At 49.7% G+C, this 13476-nt stretch overlaps 5 long non-coding RNA genes across 7 annotated transcripts; all 5 read left to right on the top strand.

The window, feature by feature from the left end:
* The first annotated feature begins 1042 nt into the window (after positions 1 to 1042).
* On the top strand, positions 1043 to 1788 carry LOC143693882 (uncharacterized). Its single transcript, XR_013181857.1, has 3 exons — positions 1043 to 1191; positions 1281 to 1402; positions 1633 to 1788. It is a non-coding gene; the product is annotated as an uncharacterized LOC143693882 (long non-coding RNA).
* Positions 1789 to 1803: 15 nt separating this feature from the next.
* On the top strand, positions 1804 to 3809 carry LOC143693881 (uncharacterized). Of its 2 annotated transcripts, none has more exons than XR_013181855.1 (5): positions 1804 to 2451; positions 2526 to 2553; positions 2789 to 2829; positions 2908 to 2992; positions 3073 to 3809. It is a non-coding gene; the product is annotated as an uncharacterized LOC143693881 (long non-coding RNA). The 2 variants fall into 2 exon arrangements; XR_013181856.1 differs by having other exon boundaries at positions 2526 to 2567.
* A 1016-nt stretch (positions 3810 to 4825) lies between these two features.
* On the top strand, positions 4826 to 5971 carry LOC143693792 (uncharacterized). Its single transcript, XR_013181745.1, has 3 exons — positions 4826 to 4877; positions 5801 to 5841; positions 5942 to 5971. It is a non-coding gene; the product is annotated as an uncharacterized LOC143693792 (long non-coding RNA).
* Positions 5972 to 7957: 1986 nt separating this feature from the next.
* Positions 7958 to 9875, top strand: LOC129122088 (uncharacterized). Its single transcript, XR_013181744.1, has 6 exons — positions 7958 to 8027; positions 8105 to 8243; positions 9137 to 9425; positions 9510 to 9553; positions 9635 to 9675; positions 9757 to 9875. It is a non-coding gene; the product is annotated as an uncharacterized LOC129122088 (long non-coding RNA).
* A 34-nt stretch (positions 9876 to 9909) lies between these two features.
* On the top strand, positions 9910 to 12175 carry LOC143693791 (uncharacterized). 2 transcript variants are annotated; one of them, XR_013181742.1, is made up of 2 exons: positions 9910 to 11151; positions 11721 to 12175. It is a non-coding gene; the product is annotated as an uncharacterized LOC143693791 (long non-coding RNA). The 2 variants fall into 2 exon arrangements; XR_013181743.1 differs by having other exon boundaries at positions 9910 to 11171.
* The last annotated feature ends 1301 nt before the right edge of the window (positions 12176 to 13476 follow it).

Genomic DNA, 13476 nt, shown 5'->3' with positions numbered 1-13476 from the left:
CGTGCTTGCTGTGAGCCTTGAGGTGAGCGCGCATCATTGCAGGCTCGGGATCGATTGAAATGCGCTAAGGAAACCAGCTCTGGGGAGGGAGGGAGGGAGGGAAATGCTCTTTTAACATGTGCCAATGCTTCTGTCAAACTCATCAGGGCAGGACAGCGTTCAGACTGAAAGTGTAAGAAGATGTGGAGTGAGACAGAGAATCTGACAGGAGCACTGGACTCACAAGTGCACGGATTTTGCTTTTGGCTTGGATTGAAACTCAGAAGTTGTAAGGAATTTGGGAAGGAGAAGGGACATTTCAGAAGGAGAAGAAGAAAAAGAAGTTGTTGTTGTTGTTACAGCCCTGGCAAAATCTTTGGTTCTAGCTAATAAAGGAAGTTAGTTGAAATAAAAAAAAGAAAAAAACATGGGTTTTTTTCCTTCACTGTTGTATTCGTTGGTGGTAGATGGTGTGTTGTTTTATTTCTTGGTCTTATTAACTCTGTGTAAATAGTTTTTTGAGTGAAGCTCACTTTCTGGACGGGTTGGTTTGTATTTGAGGTAGGATTAATTTCAAGAGGTTTCTTTCCTAGACTTCTGGTATTCCTGGGATTTTGGTTTTGTTTACTGCATGTATCAACAGAGAGATTTGGTAGGGCCAGCTGGGCTGCTGGAGTTTTGGGTGTTAATTTATTAGATGGCTTTTGTTAAACACAGATTAATTATGTAAGTTAACAGCAAATTACCCAATTTATCTAGGTATGCTACCTAAACACAATGCTTTAATGTCTTACCATTTTTCTGTTGTTCTGCTCCAAGCAGTTGTGTCAAAAAAGAAAGCGCTGTTATTTTTCTGAAGAGCTTTCTTCTATAACAAGGCCTTTACTCCCTTTGAATTTGAGTCAGAGGAGCCAAACAGCTGCAGCCGCTCTGAGGGCTTTTATATTTGGTGGGATTAGCCCTCTCCCTTTTCTCAGGCATCATGGGAATGGGAGGCGGGCACCATCAGGGGTATATTAACCCCAGCCTTTGCTGAGGGGTTTCATTCCCTCTCTGGGATGTGCTGGGGTGAGAGCTCTCCTGTCATTTCAGTGAAGAGCCTCTTTCAGCTTATCTCAGCTTGCTTTCAGCAGGTGTTTCTGGGCATCTAAAGCAATAGAGGCTTGGAAGATCCTGTGAAGAAAATGGCATGGAATACAGGGAGTATTTAAGGTGACGATTTCAGATTTGGTGTTTAGGGGTGATAAAGTGCATTTGCAATTTCTGGTTTTGTTCTTGTTTTGTGTTTTTATTGTTTTTAGGAGGTGTACAGCTTCCAGAGATCCCAGGTTGTGTCAAGCACAGCACTTCTTTCAGCAGATTGATCATGTCACAGGAGGCATCTGCCCAGTGTCAAAAATGATGTTTGAGATTGAGGCTTCAGGTGAGTTGAGGGTTGTGACTGGGAGAGGGAGGGTGAGCAGGTGTCCAGTTAGGAGTTATTGGGGGGCAGGGGGGTTTGCAGGCAGCAGGGTGAGAAAGGGTGTTTATTTGAGGGCCCCCCCACGCAGGGCTTTTCAGAAGCATAGCAGAGGCATTCCCATGTCTTCCTCACACAAGGTCATCCAGTGCACCCACAGGAATGCCATTGAACTGTGCTTTTCTCTAACCCAGGTGCCACTAATAATAAAGGCCACAGCCTTGGAATCAGGATGAAGGTGGAGCCTGAAGGAGCCAGGCACACTCAGGAGAGGGCAAGTAGCTGACTTGCTGGGATTTGGCCCACATAACTCTGAACTCATACGTTGGTTTTGGTTTTCTTTATTGTAGCTGACCGAGAGGCTAACAGGCAATCACGGGGCCCTCCGAGGCAGACTCATTTCAGGTGCAACGTGGATTCACATCGCCGATCATCCAAAAGATAAGTCTGGGTCACGGCCTGGAGAAGGGAGAGCAGCGGGTTGGGAGTTCCTGGGACAGATTGAAAAATTAGCAGAGGGAAAAGCAATCTTGTCCTAGGGGCCTCTTAGGACAGCTAAAGGGAGAGACTCCACATTTGATGTCAGCGTGCAGGCGGGCAGGGCAGAGCAGTTCCGGTCCACGTCGTGTTGTCGGGTGTACCGTGTTACCTACTGTGTCTTTGGGGTCCCTTTTGCCTTTTCCCCTCGAGGCCCTCACCACAAGCATAATGTGTCGTGTTTAACGTCCCCCCGTTGGTCACGTTCTGTGTCACGGGTGTCTGCACATGTTTGTGCCGGAGCTGCTCTGCCCTGCCGCAGAGGCTGCTGCAACAGGACAAGGCTCAGGGACACGCAGTTTGTGGGGTGTGGCCGGACTCTAGATGATATTCCTAGATAGACAGAAGATGTTTGGAGCTGTGAAGATATCCTGCAGCCCTTTGACGTTTGTCCTCGCTTTCTTTCAGACGCAGAAGGATAAAATCCAGGGCAAAATCCATCCACCCATCCCGAGTGAGGAGGTTCCCCCGAGCAGGTCAGTCACTGTTTGTCTCTGCAGGGAGAGTGTCAAGTGTGACTCTGTTACAGCTCTGTTCTTTTTCTTTTTAGGAAGTAAAGCTGGACATCAGCAGTCAAGGTGAGGTGGGCAAGGTGAGCATTGAGTAGTGTACAGGAGCAGTTGTTATTGCTCCAGTCTCACTTTGTGGTGCAGCTCTAAGCATCCGTTCCTGTTTCTGCGCTTCAGGCAATCCACTCGGAGTAGGCCAAGCCCCAGTCACCAACCGGCCGACGCGCTGGGTTTGCCGCTCTCCCGAGCCCTAGGGAAGAATCCCGGGACTCGGCGATGAAGCCTCTGCCTTTTCTGTTTAAAGGTGTCACCAGGGCAGCCTTCAGCAATGGCCGAGGAGTTGCGGTGAGTCAGGGAGGTAGGGAGGAGGAGCGAGGCTCCGCTCAGGTTTCAGCAGCGCCACATCCCCTCGTCTCCTCTTAGCCCAGGCATGCCCCACGACGATGGCGTCAGCCTCCGAGTGCGGCTGAAGCGTGCGGCCCCAGGAGCCGGGCATTCTTGGGAAAGAGTGAGTGGCAGAATTGTTGGGTTTTGGCCAATGTGCTGCTGAGGTTATGCATTGATATTTTGTTTTCTTTATTGGAGCAGACGAAGAAACAACAGGAAGTTGTTGAACAAGAGTGCCAGCAGGACCTTCCCAGCTGTCGAGGCAGCCTTCCCTTGCACCTGACACAGACCGGCATCCCCAGATGTCTGAGAGATAAGTAGAGGGCCACGACCCAGAGAGGGGATGAAACCAGGGCGCAGGGCAGGGACCCACCGGGAGGGGTTTTTGAGTCCGCTTTGGAGACGGGGGTGTCCACGAAGCGGCCCCTTAGGCCTGGGGGGGAAATAAAAGCAAAGTCTCACTTTTGATCCCAGTGCTGAGGTGCGCAGGGCAGAGCAGTCCTGGTGTGTATTGTGTCATTTGTCTATTGTGTGTTCTGTGTGGTTGGATGTGTCATGTCTTTTACCTTAGGCCTTTGAGGAGCCTAGCAGAAACCCTGGCATCATTGTTAGCATCTGTAATCTCTGCATTCCTTGGCCTGGTACCCAGGCCATTGACCTTTTGACTCGGGAGCTCCGACAGGCATCAGAACTGCATCTCTCTTTGGAAGCATCCAGTCAGGTGGCTTTTCAGGTCTTGTTCTGAGCTGCACGGACAGCCGTGCTCCTCAGTGCTCCGTTATGACGGATTAGGCTTTGTAAGAATGCGAGGTTAGGGAGAGGATTCTGACCGTAGGATTCCTGGGTGTCCATCTTTGCAGTTCTTGGAATAAATCTTTCAGCCAGCATCTTCCTCCAGGGTTCTCTGAGCCTCATCAGTTTGCCATCAGTCTCACCTCGGTCATCTCCTTTTGCATTCTCTGAGTCCTTGCAGCCACTTTCCTTGCCAGGAGATTTCTGTTCCTGTTGTGTCCCCCCCTGTCTGTCATGTCCTGTCCCGTGTCACGGGTGTCAGCACACACATTTGTGCCGGAGCTGCTCTGCCCTGCCGCATAGCCTGGTGCAGTAGGAGAAGTCCCTGGGAGTTTGTAATGTGGGGTGTAGTGGGACTCTAGATGGGATTTGTAGATGGACACAAGACGTCTGGAGCTCCTAAGTTATCCTGCAACAGTTTGAGTTTTGTCCTAACTTTTTTTTCAGATTCAGATGGATTAAATGTGTGCCAGAGGGCCCCATCCCGGGTGAGGGGTTTCCCCCGTGTTGGTGAGGCCCCGTTTGTCTCTGCAGCAGAAGTGTGTATGGTGACTCTGTTACAGCACTGTTCTTTGTCTTTCTTTTTAGGAAGTAAATGTGGATACCAGCAGTCAAGGTGAGCAGTGGAGAGCAGTAGTTGTTATTGCTCAGGTCTCAATTTCTGGTGCAGCTCTAAGCTTCCATTCTCGTTTGTGTACTTTAGGCAATCCACTCAGAGTATGCCAAGCCCCCGTCACCAGCCAGCCGATGCTCTGGGTTTCCTGCAAATGTGAAGCCTGTGGATGCATTACAGGACTTGGTGATGAAGCCCTAAACTTTTCTATTTAAAGGTGCCATCCGGGTGGCCTTCGGCAGCTGCCCAAGAGTTGTGGTGAGTCAGGGATGTAGGGGGGAGGAGCGAGGGTCCACTCAGGTTTCAGCCGTGCCCAATCACCTCATCTCCTCTTAACCCAGGCGTCCCCTGTGGCGACGGCCTCGGTCTCTGAGTGTGCCCGAAGCGTGCGGCCCAAGCAGCTGAGCGTTCTTAGGAGCACGGTGAGTAGCAGACTTGTGGGGTTTTGGCCAATGTGGTGCCACGATCAGGCATTGATGTTTGGTTTTCTTTAATACAGCTGTCTAAGAGACACCAGCCCGGTGCCAGCAGGACCTTCCCGGCTGACGAGGTGGCCTTTCTTTGCACCTGAGACCGGCATCCCCAGATGTCTGAGAGAGAAGTAGAGGGCTACGACCCCCAGGGGGGATGAAAGCAGGGTGCTGGTTTGGGAAATACTGCGACGGGTTTTTGAGTCCCCTTTGGAGGTGGGGGGGTGTCCATGAAGTGGCCCCTTAGGCCCCATAAAAGCAAAATCTCACTTTTGATCACAGTGCTGAGGTGCGCTGGGCAGAGCGGTCCCGGTGTGTATTGTGTCCCTTGTCTATTGTGCATTATGTGTTGTTTGGGTATCTCATGTCTCTTACCTTAGCCTTTTCAGGGTCCTGTCAGAAACCTTGGCATTGTTCTTATCGTCTGTGATCTCTGCATTTCTTGGCCTGGCACCCATTACAACCTTTGCCTGGGGAGCTCAGACATGTATCAGAATTGCATCTCTCTTTGGAAGCATCCAGTCAGATGTCTTTTCAGGTCTTGTTCTGAGCTGTATGGACAGCTATGCCCTGCCAGGATCCATTATGGCAGATTAGGACTTGTAAGAATGTGAGGACCGGTGGAGGCTTCTGACCGGTCTGATTCTCGGGCATCCATCTTTGCAGTTCTTGGAATAAATCATTCAGTTAGCATCTTCTTCCATCAGTGTTTTCTGAGCCACATCAGCTTGCCATCAGTCTCACCTTGGTCATCTCATTTGGCATGCTCTCGTTGCTCGCAGTAATCCTTTTTGCCAAGAGATTTCTGTCTGTGTTGTGTGCCCATTGTTTGTTGTGTCCTGTCTGTCCTGTGTCACGGGTGTCTGCACATATTTGTGCCGGAGCTGCTCTGCCCTGCTGCATAGCCTTTTGTAATAGGACAAGCCCTGGGGAGTTGAAATTTTTCATGTGGGGTGTACTTGGACTCTAGATGCTGTTCCTAGATTGATATAAGGTGTTTGCAGCTTTTGAGTCATCCTGCAGGTGTTTGACATATGTTCTAACTCTCTTGCAGGTGCAGATGCATTGCATCCATGGCAGAGCACCCCATCCCGGGTGAGGGGGTTCCCCATAGCGGGTCAGTCACCATTTGTCTGTGCAGGGGATGTGTCAAGTGTGACCCTGTTACAGCGCTGTTCTTTGTCTTTATTTTTAGCAAGTATAGCAGGATCTCAGCAGTCAAGTTCAAGAGGGTAAGGTGAGCAGTAGCCTTTCTTGTTGCTGAGGTCTCAATTCCTGGGGCAAGTCTAAGTCTCCATTCTCATTTTTGTGCCTTAGGCCATCTGCTCGGAGCATGCCAAGCTCCCATCCCCAACGGGCCGACGGACCGGGTTTGCCGCTCTCGCGAGCCCCGCGTTCCGGGCAGCCGTCAGGAACCGCCGAGGAGTTGTGGTGAGTCAGGGAAGTAGGGAGGAGGAGTGAGTGTCCACTCAGGTTTCAGCAATGCCACGTCACCTCCTGTCCACTTAACCCAGGCGCACCCCACGACGATGGCATCGGCCTCCGAGCGCGGCCGGAGCGTGCGACCCGAAGAGCCGGGCCTTCTTAGGAGAAGGGTGAGTAGCAGACTTGTGGGGTTTTGGCCAATGTGGTGCCACGATCAGGCATTGATGTTTGGTTTCCTTTGATATAGCTGTCTAAGAGACAACGGCCCGGTGCCAGCAGTACCTTCCCAGCTGACGAGGTGGCCTTCCTTCGCACCTGACATGGACTGGGATTTCCATATGTCCAAGAGATAAGTCAAGGGCTACGACCCACAGAGGGGATGAAAGCAGGGTGCTGGGTTGGGGCTCCTGGGGGGGAGGGGGTTGAGTTGTCTCTGGAGATGAGGGTAGCCAAGATGTGGCCCCTTAGGCCACGTAAAAGGAAAGTCTCACTTTTGATCACAGTGCTGAGGTGCGCAGGGCAGAGCAGTCCCGGTGTGTATCGTGTCCCTTGTCTTTTGTGTATTATGTGATGTTTGGGTATCTCATGTCTCTTATCTTAGCCCTGTGAAGGGCCTGTCAGAAACCTTGGCGCCATTCTTAGAATCTGTGATCTCAGTGTTCCTCAGCCTGGTGCCCAGGCCATGGAACCTTTGACTCGGGAGCTCCGACAGGCATCAGAACTGCATCTCTCTTTGGAAGCATCCAGTCAGGTGGCTTTTCAGGTCTTGTTCTGAGCTGCACGGACAGCCGTGCTCCGCAATGCTCCATTTCAACGGATTAGGCTTTGTAAGAATGCGAGGTTAGGGTGAGGATTCTGACCGTAGGATTCCTGGGTATCCATCTTTGCAGTTCTTGGAATAAATCATTCAGCCAGCATCTTCCTCCAGGGTTCTCTGAGCCTCATCAGTTTGCTATCTGTCTCATCTTGGTCATCTCCTTTTGCGTTCTCTGAGTCCTTGCAGCCACTTTCCTTGCCAGGAGCTTTCTGTTCCTGTTGTGTCCCCCCTGTCTGTCACGTCCTGTCCCGTGTCACGGGTGTCAGCACACACATTTGTGCCGGAGCTGCTCTGCCCTGCCACATAGCCTGGTGCAGTAGGAGAAGTCCCTGGGAGTTTGTAATGTGGGGTGTAGTGGGACTCTAGATGGGATTTGTAGATGGACACAAGACGTCTGGAGCTCCTAAGTTATCCTGCAACAGTTTGAGTTTTGTCCTAACTTTTTTTTCAGATTCAGATGGATTAAATGTGTGCCAGAGGGCCCCATCCCGGGTGAGGGGTTTCCCCCGTGCAGGTGAGGCACCGTTTGTCTCTGCAGCAGAAGTGTGTATGGTGACTCTGTTACAGCACTGTTCTTTGTCTTTCTTTTTAGGAAGCAGATGTGGATACCAGCTGTCAAGGTGAGCAGTGGAGAGCAGTAGTTGTTATTGCTCAGGTCTCAATTTCTGGTGCAGCTCTAAGCTTCCGTTCTCGTTTGTGCACTTTAGGCAATCCACTCGGAGTATGCCAAGCCCCCGTCACCAGCCAGCCGATGCACCGGGTTTCCTGCAAATGTGAGCCCTGTGGATGCATTACAGGACTTGGTGATGAAACCCTGAACTTTTCTATTTAAAGGTGCCATCCAGGTGGTCTCCGGCAGCTGCCCAGGAGTTGTGGTGAGTCAGGGATGTAGGGGGGAGGAGCGAGGGTCCACTCAGGTTTCAGCCGTGCCAAATCACCTCATCTCCTCTTAACCCAGGCGTCCACTGTGATGACGGCCTCGGTCTCTGAGCGTGCCCGAAGCGTGCGGCCCGAGCAGCTGAGCGTTCTTAAGAGAAGGGTGAGTAGCAGACTTGTGGGGTTTTGGCCAATGTGGTGCCACGATCAGGCATTGATGTTTGGTTTTCTTTAATACAGCTGTCTAAGAGACACCAGCCTGGTGCCAGCAGGACCTTCCCAGCTGACGAGGTGGCCTTTCTTTGCACCTGAGACCGGCATCCCCAGATGTCTGAGAGAGAAGTAGAGGGCCACGACCCCCAGGGGGGATGAAAGCAGGGTGCTGGTTTGGGAATTACTGGGAGGGGGGGATTTGAGTCCGCTTTGGAGGTGAGTAGCTTTGGAGGTGGGGGGGTGTCCATGAAGTGGCCCCTTAGGCCCCATAAAAGCAAAATCTCACTTTTGATCCCAGTGCTGAGGTGAGCGGGGCAGAGCAGTCCCAGTGTGTATTGTGTCACTTGTCTTTTGTGTATTATGTGTTGTTGGATATCTCATGTCTTTTATCATAGCCCTTTGAGGGGCCTGTCAGAAACCTTGGCACCAGTCTTAGTATCTGTACTCTCAGCGTTCCTTGCCCTGGCACCGATGCCATGGAACTTTTAACTCGGCAGCTCAGACAGGTATCAGAATGGCAACTCTTTTTCGAAGCATCCAGTCAGATGTCTTTTCAGGTCTTGTTCTGAGCTGTATGGACAGCTGCACCCTGCAAGGTTCTGTTATGATGGATTAGGACTTGTAAGAATGTGGGGACAGGTAGAGGCTTCTGACCGTAGGATTCTCGGGCATCCATCTTTGCAGTTCTTGGAATAAATCATTCAGTTAGCATCTTGTTCCTCCAGGGTTCTCTGAACTTCATCAGCCCGCCATCAGTTTCACCTCGGTCCTCTAATTTTGCATCCTCTTGGTGCTCGCTGTCATTTTCCTTACCCAGAGATTTCTGTTCCTGTTGTGTCCCCGTTGTTTGTCCTGTCCTGTGTCACGGGTGTCTGCACACATTTGTGCTGGAGCTGCTCTGCCTTGCTGCATAGCCTGGTGCAATAGGAGAAGTCCCGGGGACTTGATGTTTGTAATGTGGGGTGTCGTTGGACTCTAGGTGGGATTTGTAGATGGGCACAAGATGTCTGGAGCTCTTAAGTTATCCTGCAGCTCTTTGATTTTTGTCCTTTCTTTCAGGTGCAGAAGGATGAAATCCAGGGCAGAGCCCCCCATCCCGGGTGAGGGGATTCCCCCGAGCAGGTCAGTCACTGTTTGTCTCTGTAGAGAGAGCATAAATGATGGCTCTCTTTTTAGGAAGTCAAGGCCGAGTGGGCGAGGTGAGCATTGAGTAGTGTACAGAAGCAGTTGTTTTTGCTGATGTCTCAGTTTCTGGTGCAGCTCTTAGCATCTCCACTTTTTATTTTAGGTGGTCCACTTGCCGTCTATCCTGGCCGGGCATGCCCATTCCAGCTGTGTGCAGCTTAAGGTATCAGTGTGGCATCCTTGTCAGATTTGGGAGGTTGTGTTTTCACAGTGTCTCAGCATGCTTTTCTGCTTTGTTTCTTTGCAGGTGCTGTCGCTGCCCTAGGCATGCCAAGGAACAGAGGAGGGCAGGTGAGTCGGTGTTTAGGCAGGCTGACTCACAGGTGAGTGTTACACAGCAGCATGCTAAGTGTGTACCTATTCTTTTTGCAGGTATCTTCTGGGCACCCTCTGGAGTCAAATCAAGATTTGAGGTGGGCCGGGGCAGGGGTGCGGAGGAGCCCTGGGGATTACTGTTTTTGACGGCAATAGTCACCTTTTCTGTTTTGTCTTAGGTACCCTGAGGAGCCTCGTAGCCAAAGGTTGGAAACAACAGCACCGAGGCACACACGGAGCACATTTCACCATCCACGTCCGACCGAGGATGGATTTTGTCTGCTCCTTTTCCAAAAGATAAGTGTCGGGGCCAGCAGTTGGGAGGAGGGGAAAAACCTTTACTATCACAGAGGGCAATTTGATGTCAGCTTAGCGGAGAGGTCTGTAGTGGGACCAGCTCTCTGGAAGAAGAGGAAGAAGAGGGAGAGGATTTCTCCTCAGCCTGACCAGAGCCTTTGCCGGGCAGGGCAGTTCCGACCCATCTCAGGATTCTCGTGAACTTTGCGTCGTCCGCCTTCCTCGGCCCGACGTCATCACGGATCTTTCCCCTGAGGAGCTCGCCTTCACGTCCGGAGCTACAGCCACGGTCACCTGGCCGTCGGCTTCCTTCTCTAGGCTTGCTGAGCCTCTCGAGCATCCTCTTAACTGCTGTGGCACTAACTTCTTTTAACGAGTTACATTTCATCATCACATGCTATCGTCATAGGGCTTCCTCTCCTTTGGCATCATCAGCCTCTGGCACATCTTGCGCTAGGCATCTCGGGTGCCTAAGGGGACAGTGCCAGGCAGTTGCCACTTGTCTCTGTGTCTATGTTGTCCGTGTCTGTGTTGTCCGTGTCTGTGTCCGTTGTCTTCCACGTCATAGGCCTTTATTACGTCTCAATGCTTTATCGGCACTATTCTGTGCCATATAGGCTGTATTCTACTCACGTTCCTTTCTGGATATCCCTTATTCTGGCATCTTTACATTTTTACTCTTTGAGACAGGAATGTCTCAAACGGACAAGATGTTCTCATCCATCTTCCTTCTCACTACCAGCTTTGGTAGTGCCTTTTTTTCCATGCCATTTTCTTGGACTGCTAGAGGGAGTGTCTTGCACCCTCCTCATGTGACTGCAGTACTTCTATAGGTTCCATCTTCTCAAGGGTATAGGACTCAAGAATTCATCTTCCAGCGAGTTATCTCAAGTCCTGGCTTATATTGTGTGTACCTGTGCTGGCTTATACTGTATGTACCTACCCTCTATGTACACTTGCACTGTATGCATCGACTTAGATTGTTGTGTGTACTTATATTGTACCACTTATGGTTGGAGCTGCCCTGCCCGGGCACGTAGTCACAGTCAGGTAGAAGAGTTATAAAAACTTTACTGTTCATCTGTCTTTTATGGGATTTTGGGTAGAAAACTTATTGGTCCAGAGTGGAGACAAGTCCTAGCTGTCAGATAGCCACTCGTTGACCGCTTCCTGTCGTCTCACAGGTCCCCGAGGCTACCGATTTCCCCAGCACCTACCAACTGACGTCAAGGAGTGCAGCCAGAAGATGTGTGGCAGCACGTTCTTCAGCGTCTCGAGTAAGGGCCGCAGCGAGTGTGTAAGTGGGAAGAGCGTGTGAGCGTGTGTGAGAGCATGTGTCTGTGTCTGTCTGCGTCTGCTCATCTCTGCATGTGTCAGCGCATGCCGACTGGATTACTGGATTTAACCTTGTGTGTGTGACTTTTGCTTTTCAAGTTTTTCAACTCATTTTTAAATTTAGAATAAAAAATCCCCAGCTGGGTTTCCCCCCCGCCGGCTGTTTTTTTTTCCTCGGTCCCAGTCGGGCTGTGAGGCGACGCTCATCACCAGAGTTTGGGCGCGGACTGTCCAGGGACCGGGGTTTTTGTCAGGCAGGAAGATTTTTTTGAGGCTCCCGGGAACCACGTTCCCGAGGACCAATGATTGCTGGGGTGTAATTTAGCAGTTGTGATGAGAGGGATGGTGACTTCGTGTGTCATCTGAAGGGGGTGTTAATTGTAGATGAGTGTTGTTTTTTGTGTGCTTTTGTTGTTTTGGGTTTCCTATAACAATAAATCCACATGTAAAGAAAATAGAAAAAGGTTATCATCTTGTGTTAATATGTGTGTTGTATTGCTCTGTATTGCAGGGTGAGCACAGGGTGAACTCTCTCCTCCTTGCTGTGACACCTGGGCTGGCAGGGATGACACAGTGACCTCGGCCGGCCCATGCTGCCTGTGCCATCACCTGGCACTGACGTGTTTGATGAAAATCCTTTTGCTGGGATTTTTCTCCTGAGAAGCCTCAGAACAGAAATGGAACCAATAACGATCTGCTGGCTGTGGAGTGTGGGCTGGAGATGGTTTAGCAACAGGGGCATCTTGGATTAGTCTCCTGTGCAGTGTCTACTTGATGACCAATCATGGTCCAGCTGCGTCGGGGCTGTGAGCAGTCCCAGGTTTTTATTATTTTATTTTATTTTATTATTTTTATTATTCATTCCTTTCCAGCTTTCTGATGTCTCCTTGCTCTTTTAGTATAGTTCTACTATCTCATTTTCTTTTAATATAATAGAGATCATAAAATAATATTTCAGCCTTCTGAGAGGTGGAGTCAAGATTCTCGTCTCTTCCCTCGTCCTGGGGACCCTCAAACACCGCCACAATCAGCAGCCGAGCGGGTTTGTGCGGTCCTGAGTCGGCAGACACCGGGGGGCAGCCCTGACACGGCCGAGAGCGGGGAGACACTGTCTGTGCCCCGAGGGTACTGCGGGCACCTGGGCTGGGGGGAGACACTCTCTGTGTGTGCCCCGAGGGAACTGAGGGCACCTGGGCTGGGGGGAGACACTCTCTGTGCCCCGAGGGTGCTGAGGGCACCTGGGCTGGGCCCCTGTGCAGCACAAGAGACACCAGAGACAGCGGTAGATGATAAAGGGCCGACTCTTAGCAGGGGTTAATCCAAGGTTTTATTAGGAGTCCCAAAGGAGCTCCTGCACCTCAGGGGCCTCCTGCCAAGAGCCCCAGGGAGATGTGCCAAGGTTACATTTAAAGGGAGGTGGAAACTGAAAGTAGATAACATTTTACCAACCAATAAGTGACCCTAAGGGATGGATGCTGGGGCATAGACATACAGGACAGCGTATGGGGCAAGGCTCGGGGGGCTGACCCCTGGCCTCTGGCTAATCACTGGACGACTTGGACCGAAACTTCTGCATGGAGGGGATGGGAGGCTGAGTGATTGACAGAGAGCCAGGGTGGGGGTTTGGGGATGATCTCATCCTGGGAGAGGGATAACACAGGTAGAAGGAGGGGGGTACAGTTTGGGATAAACCATTTGGGAAAAATATGGGGATACAAAACAAAACTACTTCAAAGTATGATAAAGTATAAAAATGCACTACAGCAGGTTTGGGCAGCACCAAATGAAATGTAATAAAATAAATAAATATAATAAATAAAATATAAAATATAAATAAATAAATAATTTCTATTCTTTAAAAATAGAAAAATTAAAAATAAAAATTAAATAAAAGTAAAAAACCAAAATAATTTAAAATAAATGAAAAACAAAATAAAAACTGTAAAGTGCTGTAAAGTGCTGTAAGAGTTCCATAAAAGGTAGTGCCGTAATGCAAGACCCTCAAACACCACCACCATCACCAGCTTGAGTTGGTCTGGGCAGCACTAAATAAAAAAAAAATAAAAACCTTTAAAAACAGAAAAATTAAAAATAAAAAATAAAAAAAAATAAAATTAGAAAAATAAAATAAAAGCTTTAAAAATAGAAAAATTAAAAATAAAATTAAAAAATTAAATAAAAACTTTAAAAATAGAAAAATAAAAAATAAAAAATAAGAAAAATAAAATAAAAGCTTTAAAAATAGAAAAATAAAAATTATAAAATTA

The sequence above is a fragment of the Agelaius phoeniceus genome, chromosome 4 (genome assembly GCF_051311805.1).
Source record: "Agelaius phoeniceus isolate bAgePho1 chromosome 4, bAgePho1.hap1, whole genome shotgun sequence".
NCBI classification, from domain to species: Eukaryota; Metazoa; Chordata; class Aves; order Passeriformes; family Icteridae; genus Agelaius; species Agelaius phoeniceus.
Note: the sequence above shows the minus strand (reverse complement) of the source record. Positions and strands in the feature narration are given on the sequence as shown.